Genomic DNA, 14,795 nt, shown 5'->3' with positions numbered 1-14,795 from the left:
TTTCTGCTAGAGCCAGCTGGAAGACATTGTCTGAAAGCTCAACATTTTCAGTCTTACTCGTGTCTGTCTATCTCAACTACATGCTGAGTTGTTATCTTTAAGGGGCCCTCACATGCTCAGCATTTATTACACAATGCTAAGAGCCGTATCTGACACTTTGTACAATATATTTTAGGAGACTGCAGAACTGTAGAAATATTATCACTCACTCAGTGTATTGCACAGCATATTGTACTGTGTAAGGATGATATGATGTTGAGACTTCATGATGTATGTGTGAGTAAACAAGTGATGCAATGACGCTGTGGTTATGAATACATCAGGAAAGACTGATAGAAGGAATTGTCTGTTGAAGTACATTCATGGGAGCAGTTTCATTACACATTTAATACTTCTTCACTAACTAGCTGTAGTAACATCTGGTGAAAATTTCACAACCTGTACACGTTGTTTTTTTGTAATGTAGAAATTTGGCAAAAGAGTGGTGAAACCAGGACTCCCAGTACCAGGTAACCTCAAAACACTAGCTGAGTAATGTTTCGATTTTGGCGAGAGATCAGTTACATAGCTACTTTTGTCACCAACATAGACATGCATTTTTAAAACATACATTCTAGTCAATCTCCCCCCCAATGAACCGTGGACCTTGCCACTGATGGGGAGGCTCACATGCCTCAACTATACAGATAGCCGTACCATAGCTGCAACAACAATGGAAGGGTATCTGTTGAGAGGCCACCAGACAAACATGTGGTTCCTGAAGGAGGACAGCAGCCTCTTCAGTAGGTGCAGGAGAGACACTCTGGATGATTGACTGATGTGGCCTTGTAACATCAACCCAAACAGCCTTGCTGTGCTGGTACTGCGAATGGCTGAAAGCAAGGGGAAACTACAGCTGTAATTTTTCCTGAGAGCATGCAGCTTTACTGTATGGTTAAATGATGATGACGTCCTCTTGGGTAAAATATTCCGGAGGTAAAACAGTCCCCCATTCAGATCTCTGGGTGGGGACTACTCAGGAGGACGTCTTTATCAGGAGGAACAAAACACATTCTATGGATCGGAGCGTGGAATGCCATATCCCTTAATTGAGCAGGTAGGTTAGAAAATTTAAAAAGGGAAATGGATAGGTTAAAGTTAGATATAGTGGGAATTAGTGAAGTTCGGTGGTAGGAGGAACAAGACTTATGGTCAGTTGAAAACAGGGTTATAAATACAAAATCAAATAGGAGTGATGCAGGGTAGGTTTAATAATGAATAAAAAAAATAGAAATGCGAATAATCTACTACAAACAGCATAGTGAACGCATTACTGTAGCCAAGCTAGACTCGAAGCCCATGCCTACCACAGTAGTACAAGTTTATATGCCATCTAGCTTCACAGATGATGAAGAAGTTGAAGAAATGTATGGTGAGATGAAAGAAATTATTCAGATAGTGGAAGAAGATGAAAATTTAATAGTCTTGAAGGACTGGAATTCGACTGTAGGAAAAGGAAGAGAAGGAAAAATAGTAGGTGAATATGGACTGGGGGTAAGAAATAAAAGAGGGGGCCACCTGGTAGAATTTTGCACAGAGCATAACTTAATCATAGCTAACAGTTTGTTTAAGAATCATAAAAGAAGGTTATATATGTGGAAGAGACCTGGAGACACTGGAAGGTTTTAGATAGATTACATAATGGTAAGACAGAGATTTAGGAACCAGGTTTTAAATTGTAAGACATTTCCAGGGGCAGATGTGGACTCTGATCTCAATTTATTGGGTATGAGCTGTAGATTAAAACTGAAGAAACTGCAAAAAGATGGGAATTTAATGAAATGGGACATGGAAAACTGAAAGAACCAGAGGTTGTAGAGAGTTTCAGAGAGAGTATTAGGGAGCAGTTGACAAATATGGGGGAAAGAAATACAGTAGAAGAAGAATAGGTAGCTTTTAGAGATGAAATAGTGAAGGCAGCAGAGGATAAAGTAGGTAAAAAGGTGAGGGCTAGTAGAAAACCTTGGATAACAGAGGAGAGATTGAATTTAATTGATGAAAGGAGAAAATATAAAAATGCAGTAAATGAAACGGGCAAAAAGGAATACAAACGTCTCAAAAATGAGATGGACAGGAAGTGCAAAATCACTAAGCGGGGATGGCTAGAGGACAAATGTAAGGTTGTAGAGGCTTATCTCACTAGGGGTAAGATAGATACTGCCTACAGGAAAATTAGAGAGACCTTTGGAGAAAAGAGAGCCACTTGTATGAATATCAAGAGTTCAGATGGGAAACCAGTCCTAAACAAAGAAGGCAAAGCGGAAAGGCGGAAGGAGTATATATAGGGTGTATACAAGAGCGATGTACTTGAGGTCAATATTATGGAAATGAAAGAGGACATAGATGAAGATGAAATGGGGTATATGATAATGTGAGAAGAGTTTGACAGAGCACTGAAAGACCTGAGTCGAAACAAGGCCAACGGAGTAGACAACATTCCATTCGAACTACTGATAGCCTTGGGAGAGCCAGTCCTGACAAAACTCTACCATCTAGTGAGCAAGATGTACGAGACAGGCGAAATACCCTCAGACCTCAAGAAGAATATAATAATTCCAATCCCAAAAAAAGCAGGTGTTGACATGTGTGAAAATTCCCGAACAATCATGAACATCACAGCTGCAAAATACCACGAATTCTTTATAAACGAATGGAAAAACTGGTAGAAGCCAACCTCAGGAAGATCAGTTTGGATTCCGTAGAAATGTAGAAACATGCGAAGCAACACTGGCCCTATGACCTCCCTTAAAGATAGGTGAAGAAAAGGCAAACCTATGTTTGTTGACTGGAATACTCTCTTTCTAATACAGGGAGCGAAAGGCTACTTACAATTTGTACAGAAATCAGATGACAGTTATGAGAGTTGAGGGGCATGAAAGGGAAGCAGTGGTTGAGAAGGGAGTGAGAGAGGGTTGTAGCCTATCCCTGATGTTATTCAATCTGTGTCTTGAGCAAGCAGTGAAGGAAACAAAAGAAAAATTTGGAGTATGAATTAAATTCCAGAGAGAAGAAATAAAAACTTTGATGTTTGCCGTTGACATTGTAATCCCGTCAGACACAGCAAAGGACCTGGAAGAGCAGTTGAAAGGAATGGATAGTGTCTTCAAAGAAGAATATAAGATGAACATGAACAAAAGCTAAATGAGGATAAAGGAATATAGTCAAATTAAACCAGGTGATGATGTAGGAATTATATTAGGAAATGAGACACTTAAAGTAGTAGATGAATTTTGGTATTTGGGGAGCAAAATAACTGATGATGATTGAAGTAGAGAGGATGTAAAATGTATGCTGGCCATGGCAGGTAAACTGTTTCTGAAGACTGAAGGAGAGAAAATTGTTAACATCGAGTATAGATTTAAGTGTCAGGAAGTCTTTTTCGGAAAGTATTTGTGTGGAGTGTAGCCATGTATGGAAGTGAATCAGGGACAATAAATAGATTAGACAAGGAGAGAATAGAAGCTTTCAGAATGTGGTGCTACAGAAGAATGCTGAAGATTTGATGGGTAGATCACGTAATTAATGAGGAGGTACTGAGGAATTCGTGGCACTGTTGGACTAGGAGGAGAGATTGGTTGGTAGGACACATTCTGAGACATCAAGGGATCACCAATTTACTATTGGAGGGAAGCATGGAGGGTAAAATTGTAGATGGAGACCAAGAGACAAATACACTAAGCAAATTCAGAAGTTTGTAGGTTGCAGTAGTTATTCGGAGATGAAGAGGCTTGCACAGGATAGAGTAGGATGGAGAGCTGGATCAAACCAGTCTCTGGACTGAAGACCACACCAATAACAAGTACTTCTAGTACACAACAACAGAATTACAGACATTGGCTGAAAGAGGTGTGGGGTTGAAATCAATGGGGGAGGTTGAAAATTTGTGCTGGGCGGGGATCTGAACTCGGGACTCATGTTTACTAGGCAGATGCTGTTACCACTGAGCCATCTGGACGCAAGTGATCAGTGCAACTGTACAAATTACCATAGCATGCCTCTCTTCTGACTCAAATTCTCAATCTATCGACACACTACTAATGTAGTGCATATTGCCCAGTATACTCATTATTTGCGGCATTTCTCCGATTACCATAAGAGGCACGCCTGTTGTGCATCTGCGCTGAAGAGATCGTTGTCCATCTCACCTTAAAACACACACACACACACACACACACACACACACACACACAGTGTCTGTTCTTTCAGACATATCTGAAAGATCACACACACACACACACACACACACACACACACACACAATGTGATAAAAGTATCCGGCAACTGGCTGAAAATGACTTACAAGTTCGTGGTGTCCTCCTTCGGTCATACTGGAATTCAATATGGAGTTGGCACACCCTTATCCTGACCCCTTCCACTCTCACAGGCATACGTTCAGTTGGGTGCTGGAAGGTTTCTTGGGGAATGGCAGTCTATTTTTCACAGAGTGCTGCACTGAGAAGTGGTATCGATGTCGGTCGGTGAGGCCTGGCACAAAGTCAGCGTTCCAAAACATTCCAGAGGTGTTCTGTAGGTTTTAGGTCAGGACTCTGTGCAGGCCAGTCCATTACAGGGTTGTTATTGTTGTGTTACCACTCTGTCATAGGCCATGCATTATGAACAGGTGCTCAATCATGTTGAAAGATGCAGTCTCCATCCCCGAATTGCTCTTCAACAGTGGGAAGCAAGAAGGTGCTTGAAACATCAGTATAGCCCTGTGCTGTGTTAGTGTCACGCAAAACAACACGGGGTGCAAGCCCCCTCCATGAAAAACACGTCCACACCATAACACCACCACCTCCGAATTTTACTGTTGGCACTACACATGCTGGCAGATTACATTCACCAGGCATTAGCCATACCTACAGAATGTTGTAATTCACTGGAACATTCTATATTTGTACAAATAGGAGTACACTTGGCTGAGGCAGGCATGTACTTTGTACGTATTTGCTCACTAAGTATGCCGTCACTGTGAAGTGTTAGTTATTGGGGACAAGTTTACTTTCATAACAGGTACTTGGTTCCATGTGACATAGTTTATTGGAGACACTGGATAGCTCGGACATCAGTGTTGCTGTAGCTCCATTAATGCAGTGTGAAAGCCATTCCAATTGTATCCAGGATCCCTAATACAAACAGTACATTCCTCAGATGGTCTGCATTGTCAAGGTACTAAAGGCACTGGTGATTCAGATGCTCATCAGCCATCTGGTATTGCTTTTGGGAGACACTGGCCAGGACCCAACTGAATGGACAAAGGAATTTGAAAGTGTGCTACATACTACAGATGAGATGACATGATGTCTTGCCAACGTGTACTTTTACTGGAATAGTACAGTGATTCATGGCCTGGACAGGTTACAAATTTCACTCGAAAATTAAGAAGGCATTTGATGACAATCAACAGCAAGTGAAGAACAGGGCCCAACACCAGGGAGGCAACATGATAATATATATTCTGTTTTGGGGCACTCACATAGTAATCCCACATATGATGGAAATTAACAAAATTTCACACACAGTGAAACAAGTGGCATAAGACGTATACTGAGGACTTTTTGAAATGGTCTCAGGGATTGTCATCATAGCAGAGGACTTAAATATGTGATGCCAGCACAATGAGGCAATGTACCAGAAAAGAGTATATTGAAAGACATTGGACAGATTTATGAATTTTGTACAGATGGCAGTCGTGGAAGACCATCAGGACCTTGCAAAGTCATAGACGAGGTACGAGGGTATATGTCACCTGTTAATGTTGAACCTAGATGGGCAGAAGTAGTAGCATTGAATGTAAAATCCAACCAAGAGGAAGTAGTATTATTGACTCAAGAATTGGTACTGATCTTTTCAGGGCAGACAAATGCGGGGGAATAATCAGAAACCATAGACTACTGCCACAACTGTTGGACAACATACACAATTCTTAATGACACAGATACAGTCCACTCCCTTGTCAATTTGATCACCACACAGATATGTGGACGTACAGATGAAAACAAGCCTGTATGTTTGTATTGTGAATGCTCTTGCCATGCCATATAGTGCTTTCAAAAAATGAACAGTATTTGATGTCTATATGCTGTAAGACATCAAACAATGTGGCATTTTTGTGCATACCAGGTGACTTCAGCCAATCCATAGGATGAAGCCAGTGGTCATATCATCATTGACATTGTTCTCGAATACAACACAGTCATTCCCCAATGCTGTCCAGAGGTTCCATCTGCTTGCTGTAGTGGTTAATAAAAAAAGAAAAGAGAGAAGAAAAGAAAAGAAAAGAAAAAGGTTGAAAATGTGGGAAGAAATCGTAAGTGAAAATTTTTTTTTTTAAATCGTTAATGACCGTGAAAAAAAGGGAAAGAAAGAAAGGAATGCAGATCGGACTTCATATTACAGAAAAGCTATCGGACTTCGTGATTCGGGAAAGCTATTGTTGGGGTGGTCCTTGTGGCGTTTTTGAGCAAAAGTTAAACCAATTTCCACTACAAAAATTTTTGAAAAGAAACTGTGAATAACAAAATGTAACTGACAGGGGGAAGTGGCGTAGAGAAGAGGTCATCCTTTACCAGGTTAACTTGTCTTCTTTCGTGCGGCGTGCAGGTCTTCAAAAATCTCCTTCCTTTCTGCGTGAAAAGTCTGCTCCGAAATCTTGCAATCGTCCAGGAATCACTAATTTATACCAATTAAAATCATCTTGATACTGTATGCAATTTAATTTACTTTGCTACTTCCATCCTTCGAATTTCTTAACAACTTCCACAATGTGTCTACACATTAAAATCAGATCAAGACTAGCTAATAAGTTTTTTTAACGTCTTCATCAGATCACGTCTGCCTTAAGCTTCGGCTATCAAGAGACAATCAAGAAACGGATAGAAAACAAAAAAAGAGTTACAATTTTAGTATTTTCTCTGCCGTCGAGCGCTCATACCGCTGCGAGGGGATATTTTTTATCTGAGGAAACGAGTGTAGCGCGGCGAAATTCGAAGTCCCGCTACATCGCCCCCTCGACTGTCACGCTAAAACATTTAGCGTGGCAGGCTAGCAAACAATAGAATAGATATAACTAATGTCAATTATACATATTTTCATAGGAAAGGCCATGTGCATTTGTAGGGGATTATCTTTGTCAATACTTATTTTCTAAATCTATATACTACATACAATTGTTACAGTTTTGATTCTTTTTACACAATTAATATATATTTACATACAGTTTGTTTGAACAAGCTGCTCGCCAGCTCAGTTAATGTTGTGCGCTTCCAGTGTTGGTTTCCCAATGCATCTCTGGCAGCACGTAGTCTTTGCGCATGCGCAATAGTATCACTGAATTTCGCGTGCGGCAGTTTCAAAATCGCTGTGTTATGACAATCTTGCACAGTATTCACTTTCACATAGTGTTCATTACAAGTTGTTATTATTATTATTATTCCACGAATTTCTGCAGTTGTTCCTACCGTTATACACGTTTCCATTTGAATATGTTTCGCGCGCAGGCATCGTACTGTGCCGCGGCGCGGAGGGATGGTTCCACCAACCATCGTCACTACGGTTCCTTTGGGGTGGGTGCTGATTTTGGTTACTAATACGAGTAAAATTTGAATGGCGTGAATCGCCTCTGTAAACTACGTCCATTTGATCTAAGAAGTTTAAGAAAGTCTTAACGTCATTCTCCGGTACTCCTATTAATCTGTCTCAGTATGGAAAGGGTAAGTGGCTCTTTAAAGTGTCAATTATCGCTGGTTTGGACCAGTACAGTGTCTTGTCTAGGTACCTCTCAAAGTATTGTCTTAATGTCTCTTTCTTAGGGTCATAGGCCTCGGGGTTGCACACTTCTCTCCTTAGACTCTGTTGCTCATTCTCGGACCAGAATTCGTCCAAGAAGGCTTGTTCGAACTTTTCAAACGTAAGGCACCGCTGCTTCATAGCGGCACCCCACTTAGCTGCTCGTCCTCTCATGAGATTGGTGACGTATCTGATTTTATCAACTTCTGACCAACTACGTGGAAAAACACAGTCAAATGATCTAATAAACACAATAGGGTGGACTTTGTGCTTGTCCTCACTGGAAAATGTCTGGAAATACCCATGCCTTACAAACGTGTCATCGGCCATGCTGGTTGGCATAACGGTATTGACATGGTTTGTGTCACTTGCTACTCCAGGTGTTGTACCGTAACATTGCTCATTTGGTGGAAAAGAAAGCGGCACATTGTAATTTTGATTGGAAATAGGTGATTCCACAATAGGTGTTCTGTCTGTGTCATTAGCCATGGTTTTAGCTGTTTTGTCATTCCCCGACGATGCGTTTGCACCAATCGCCAAACACGGCACAACATTGTCTTGTAATTTTGTCACTTCATCTTCTATGTGTTTTGTCTCGTCTTTAACATGTGTCTTTGTTTTTGAAAGTATGTCCTGTGTAATTGTTTCAAATTTTTTGTCCAGATACTCGTCACACAATTTACATTCATGTACAATTCTTTCGGCCATGTTGGTGTCGTTGTTTAGTGACACGAGGTCCGCTCTGTCTTCTAATTTTTCTATCTTTTCTTTGAGGTCGGTTTGTTCAAGAACTACCATTGTGAGCTGTTGGGTAATATTTCCCACTTCTTCAGTCAGCTTTTCTTGGGTGGAGCTAGCTGAAGTGTGGGACTGAGCTAACTCTTCCACACGGGTGTTCACTTCCTGCTGCACTTTAACTATTTGAGTTAACTGATTTTCACATCGCGAGATATTGTTTTTTGTTTCATGTGTGAATGTAACCAAAGTTTCTTCCTGTTTAGTGACTCGGTCGGACAATGACTCAAATCGCTGGCTGAGCTGTTGAGTGATGTTATATAATTCTGTCATCTGTTTTGTTGTTCGTTCAAAATTTTCGGTCATAGTATGGTTTAATATGTCAATTTTGTGACTAACGTCTCGTTTCATGACTGCAAATAACTCTAATAGTCGGTCCATTTGGTCAGTTTCCTGTGTCCGATTTGTGTCACATTGCTGAATTTATCTCATATTCGTTTCTGACATTGATGTTAACAATGGCGCTGATGGTATAGTCTCGCGTCCATTCCACATTTCGTCATTTAAAGTCGCCATCTGTGTATTATCACAAATGTTGCGAGTGTGAGGCAAAATCATTGCATTGATCTGTGAACTCGTAACTATCTCTACCTTACCGCGTTCCATTGTAATAGGATGTATAATCGTAAGTCAAAAAGGGAATAATATAAGTCAGATTAATAAAGATTTGACTCAAATTTAGGGTGAAATATTTTCTCGTCAATGTAAATGTTTGCTCTATTGCAAACAATGGTTGAGAAAGATGCAGCAGGGCGGACAAAATTTTTCATAACAAATGACTGTTTGGCGGTCAAATTCACGATCTTCATATGCTACAACAATACTATAATTACCACAAACTACAATAGAGATAGATAATTTTGGAAAAATCTAGAAGAAAACTACAGGATGCGTGGAAAGGGAAAAATGGATTCTGCAGTTGGCTATTGAATGTTTGAATGAAACATAGTTGTGTTACTCACCATTAAATTTTCTGTCCTGCAGCGGCTGGTCAAACACTTCTGCGTAAATCGTATTCATCAAAATGTGGATTTTCTTAATACATCTCCATCGGATAATCACCAAAAGGTCTCAAAATAACAGTTTTGCATCAATATATGCCATGAAAAGAAAACAGATTGAATTAGTTACAAAAATTCTTTACAATATTGTTGTATAATCATTTGCTTAGGTACAATAAAGTTGGTGTTTTCGTTACCCTTTAAACTTCAGGATTTTTGGTTATTCTCTGTTGGGAAAAAATACAAATTAAAGTTTCAAATTTGCTCAAAAACGACACATCTGAAAATTGCGCCCTGTTGCGGGAGCCAGTTGTAGTGGTTAATAAAAAAAGAAAAGGGAGAAGAAAAGAAAAAGAAAAAGGTTGAAAATGTGGGAAGAAATTGTAAGTAAAAATGTTTTTTTTTTTTAAAAAAAAATCGTTGATGACCGAAAAAAAAAGGAAAAGAAAGAAGGAATGCAGATCGGACTTCGTATTACAGAAATGCTATCGGACTTCGTGATTCAGGAAAGCTATTGTTGGGGTGGTCCTTGTGGCGTTTTTGAGCAAAAGTTAAACCAATTTCCACTACAAAAATTATTGAAAAGAAACAGAGGATAACAAAATGTAACTGACAGGGGGAAGTGGCGTAGATAAGAGTTCATCCTTTACCAGGTTAACTTGTCTTCTTTCGTGCGGCGTGCAGATCTTCAAAAATCTCCTTCATTTCTGTGTGAAAAGTCTGCTCCGAAATCTTGCACTCGTCCAGGAATCACTAATTTATACCAATTAAAATCATCTTGATACTGTATGCAATTTAATTTACTTTGCTAATTCCATCCTTCGAATTTCTTAACAACTTCCACAATGTGTCTACACATTAAAATCAGATCAAGACTAGCTAATAAGTTTTTTTAACGTCTTCATCAGATCACGTCTGCCTTAAGCTTCGGCTATCAAGAGACAATCAAGAAACGGATAGAAAACAAAAAAAGAGTTACAATTTTAGTATTTTCTCTGCCGTCGAGCGCTCATACCGCTGCGAGGGGATATTTTTTATCTGAGGAAATGAGTGTAGCGCGGCGAAATTCAAAGTCCCGCTACATTGCCCAGCCACTGAAATCAGAAAACTAAGAAGTGCAATCATCTATGGAGGATGAAAATCCTCCATGGATGAGAGTTACCGAGATGTAAGGGACTTGTATCGATGTCACCATTGACAAGCAGAGTACCCTGATACTGGTTGATTCTGGAGGGGGTCTTTCTCTACTGTGTCAGACACACACTGACACCAGCTGAAGATTACATTTGAGATTCAAAGTTTCTTGTGCTGAAGGTTGCAAATGGAAAGTATATCCAGGAGCAGGAACTAACGTTCTGAGAGTAACTACCAGTGATAGAACAACGCTCTTCGAATATGCTGTCTTACCGGAATGCAGTCATAATGTTATACCAAGCAGTCATAGACTGATAGGTCAAAGCTCCAGTTTTATGAAGCTACTCTGGCAAGTTCTTGTGCAACAATTGCTCTTGATGATCACCAGCTGTTGATGAAGCACACATTCCACCATCACCAGTGAGACTGTTTCAGGTCTGTAGTCTGGACGTTCAGTTAAACTATGAAGCTGTAATCAAAAGCAAGAAAGTACTCAGTCTCATAAAGCAAATATATATGCTAGTGATGACCATAATACATAATTATCACAAGTGGACAAGGAGATACCTCAGTCACCAGTTGCTGTTGACAACTACTAACTCATCCATAAGGGTATGTGCATAGGGACAGCCAAACTAGTCCAGGAGGGACTGTCAATGTAGAACCATGCTAAGCTACCGTTACAGATTACATACAAAGGGAATCTACTACCCATCTTCCAATAAACTCTACCTTGACTGAGGCATGATGTCGGTGAGTTTTTTTGCACTGAACATCAATTTTTGGACATGTTCAATTTGAGAGTGGAGAAAAGGCATTTCAGACAACCCAGGGCAAAAAAAACTATACGCACTGGATGGTAATTACCAGCATCTGCCAAAATTATGAAAAAGAATGTATTCCCATAGACACAAATTGCTAACACCTTGAACTGTCGGAAGGGAGTGCTATAGATATGCAGACTGACTACTGCCTGATTGAGGTTGATGAGGCTGACTGGGAAGAGAGAGCTTTTATAGCTCCTGATGGCCTCTGTCAAAGCAGTCCTGTTCAGTCTGTGCAATGTAACAGCAACCTTTAAATGCATGATGGACAACTTGCTTGGCATCTCAAATAGAAATAACACCTCTTACATCTTGATGACACTGTTTTCTCGAAGACATTTTAGGAGCATGTAAGCCCTTGACAACTGTGCTAAAATATGCTCATGACTCAGGTATTACCAGGAAACCAAGAAAGTGACGTATCATTGACCAAGAATGTTCACAGTGCTCTGACATCAGGTCATCTGGGATTTGCAATGGCTGTTGATTGAATCAGAAACAGTTATCATGGAACGGGTCTTTACCAGTCTGTTAGACATTCTGTAAGCCACTATAGGACAGTCCAGTGACAAAAGCTAGTGCCTCAGTTACTCCCAGACATCTGGTACAAATTTGTCCTGCTCTTGCTCAGTTTCATCTGATTAGAAATGACGTCTTGCCTAATACAAAACTTCCTGGCTGATAAAACTGTGCCAGAATAGGATTCGAACCTGCGACCTTTGCCTTTTGTGGGCAGGTGCTCTACTGGCTGAGCTATCCAAGCACAACTCATGACCTGTTCTCTCAGCTTTACTTCCGCCAGTACCTCATCTCCTAGCTTCCAATCTTCACAACCAGCTGCATTACCCAGCCACAACTCGTGACCAGTCCTCGCAGCTTTGCTTCCATTAGTACCTCATCTCCTACCTTCCGGGCTTCATAGAAGTTCCTCTACTAAGGCCACAGGACTAGCAGTCCGGGAAGAAAGGATATTGTGGAGACATGGTTCATGATTAAAGCATTAATAGCATGCCTCCGAGGAAAATCAAACTGATTTATGTGAAGTTGTAAAGCATTGTGACATGAAATGAACATTTAAAATCAATAACAGGCAAGATGTGCTGAATACCTTAGTTTTGATGTTGAACTCTGAGGAAGTGTGTGTAAATGAAAAAGATAATACAAAAGATTCTTAAAATACCTGTACTTAAGAGGTCAAAAAATACAGGGGCTTGCTGCTTAGGGTATTTATTCAGTCTCAAGATCACAGTATTGCGATCCTGATTGTGAGTGATTACAGCAGGCTAGCAGGCTCATCCAAGAATTGCGCCTGTGCCCGCGGGCGCATGACAGTGTAGTTCAGCGCCCCGGCCGCAACCGTGTGACACTAGCGTCGCCATAGGAGCGAGAGAGAGAGAGAGAGAGAGAGAGAGAGAGACTACACAGCACTGCTCTGCGCTGGACTGTCCCGCGGTCTGATCTAACGTAAACAAAATATTCTGTTTTAGAATTAATTTTATGTAAGGGATATAGAGTCTCATTCTTACTGTTAGTCACAAGTAAGTATTTTTTATTATACTTCATGCTACAATTTTTTGTATCCCTTTTCAGAGTTTAGAAATCGGATCCTTAGTTTGCTGTTTTGTACGTAATAGTTTTAACTGACCAATAGAATTAAGGTTATAAAGCTCCTTAATTCTTACAGTCAACATTGTTAAAGAAGACAATTAACATTTTACACGTTTTTCTTTTTCGAGGAAACGATGTTGTCTAGGCTTGGTACAATATTCTGTGAGACTGCTGACCTCAAAGAATTGATCAAATTTTTATCACCAAGGAATGAACCGTTCTTAGTTTTAGCAAGCTTTAAAAGGGAGAAAAAGCACTCACAAATATACGTGGAACCAAACATTGAGAGAACTTTGACCGCGTGTTTGTGCAATAGAGGATATTTCTCTCGTGCAAGACAGCTGTAAAAGTCATCCAAAGTTTTACACATAAGAAAGCGGTCCTTCAGGCGGATATGGCACTGCAGGTCAATCAGCTCTAGTTGAAGCTCTTGTGAGATGTCCTCTGCCCGAAGGGAAAATGGGCGAACAAATATATCTATCGGCTGGCGTTCAGGCGGCTCGGCCACTGCAGCAACATACGAATTCGCCCGGGGTGTTGGCCGTGGGCGATCGCGAGCACTAGCGCCCCAGGGGGACAGTTTGGACGAGCCTGGATTACAGCGTTAAAATGAGGAGTGATCAAATGATCTAAGAGAGACATCGTCTTTTTGCATTAAAAAAATAGCATGCTGCTAGGTTTGTAACCAAGCATTTTAGTCTCTTGCCTGTTAAGAGAATGTTGTTATGGGATGAAATGAAATAATCTTTGACTCGGCTGCAATTAGGCATTGAAACAATTTCGGTGGTGACAAGTGAAAATTTGTGTCAGACAGAGACTCGAACATGAATTTCATGCTTCTTGCGAATGGTCGCCTCAACCACCTTGGCTATCTGGACATGGTTCCTGTCTGACTCAGATTTTCATCTTGTTTCACATTACTGACATGGCACTCCTATCTATCATACTCATTGCTTGGCTGCATTCGCTGGGGTCCCACAGGAGTTCAGGAGAGAGAGAGAGAGAGAGAGAGAGAGAGAGAGAGAGAGAGAGAGAGAGAGAGAGAGAGAGAGCACGTGTGCGTGTGCAGTCACATTGAAGAGACATTGTGGCCGTCAGTGAGGTGTCACCATTCATGGTCCTGCAGCCTCACATTTTTGTCATGAAATGAAATAGAATAACCTATAACTCTGCTGCAATTAGGCACTGAAGTAATTTCAGTGACGAAAAGTTTCGAGTGAAAATTTGTGGCTGATCGCGACGCGAACTCATCACCATTGAAACAACTTTGATGCTTTATACCAGTCGAGTCTGAGATTATTTCGTTTCATTTCACTTAATTTGATTTCTTTTCATCATGTATATGTTTGGCTGCAAGATCATGACTGGGGTATCTTCTTTTGAACATGTTGAAAACAACAGACACCACACATGTGTAAATGTATATACAGCTTGACGGCCATAATATCTTTTCAGTGTGCGACAAGCTGGGGATTTGGGTGGGAGAAGTGGGAAATGTGAGTTCAAGTTCTGGTCTGGCTTAAATTTTGACTTCACATTGAAATTATTTCGAATCAGTGATTATTTCATTTCTTCATGGATATTTACAGCTGCGGGATCGTGAATG

At 40.5% G+C, this 14,795-nt stretch overlaps 1 protein-coding gene across 2 annotated transcripts in view; it reads left to right on the top strand.

Moving 5' to 3' along the window:
* The window catches only part of LOC126466191 (ATP-dependent DNA helicase Q4), a 153,453-nt gene that overhangs the window by 65,012 nt on the left and 73,646 nt on the right, over positions 1-14,795 (top strand). The window lies entirely within an intron of this gene.

The sequence above is a fragment of the Schistocerca serialis genome, chromosome 1 (genome assembly GCF_023864345.2).
Source record: "Schistocerca serialis cubense isolate TAMUIC-IGC-003099 chromosome 1, iqSchSeri2.2, whole genome shotgun sequence".
NCBI classification, from domain to species: domain Eukaryota; kingdom Metazoa; phylum Arthropoda; class Insecta; order Orthoptera; family Acrididae; genus Schistocerca; species Schistocerca serialis.
Note: the sequence above shows the minus strand (reverse complement) of the source record. Positions and strands in the feature narration are given on the sequence as shown.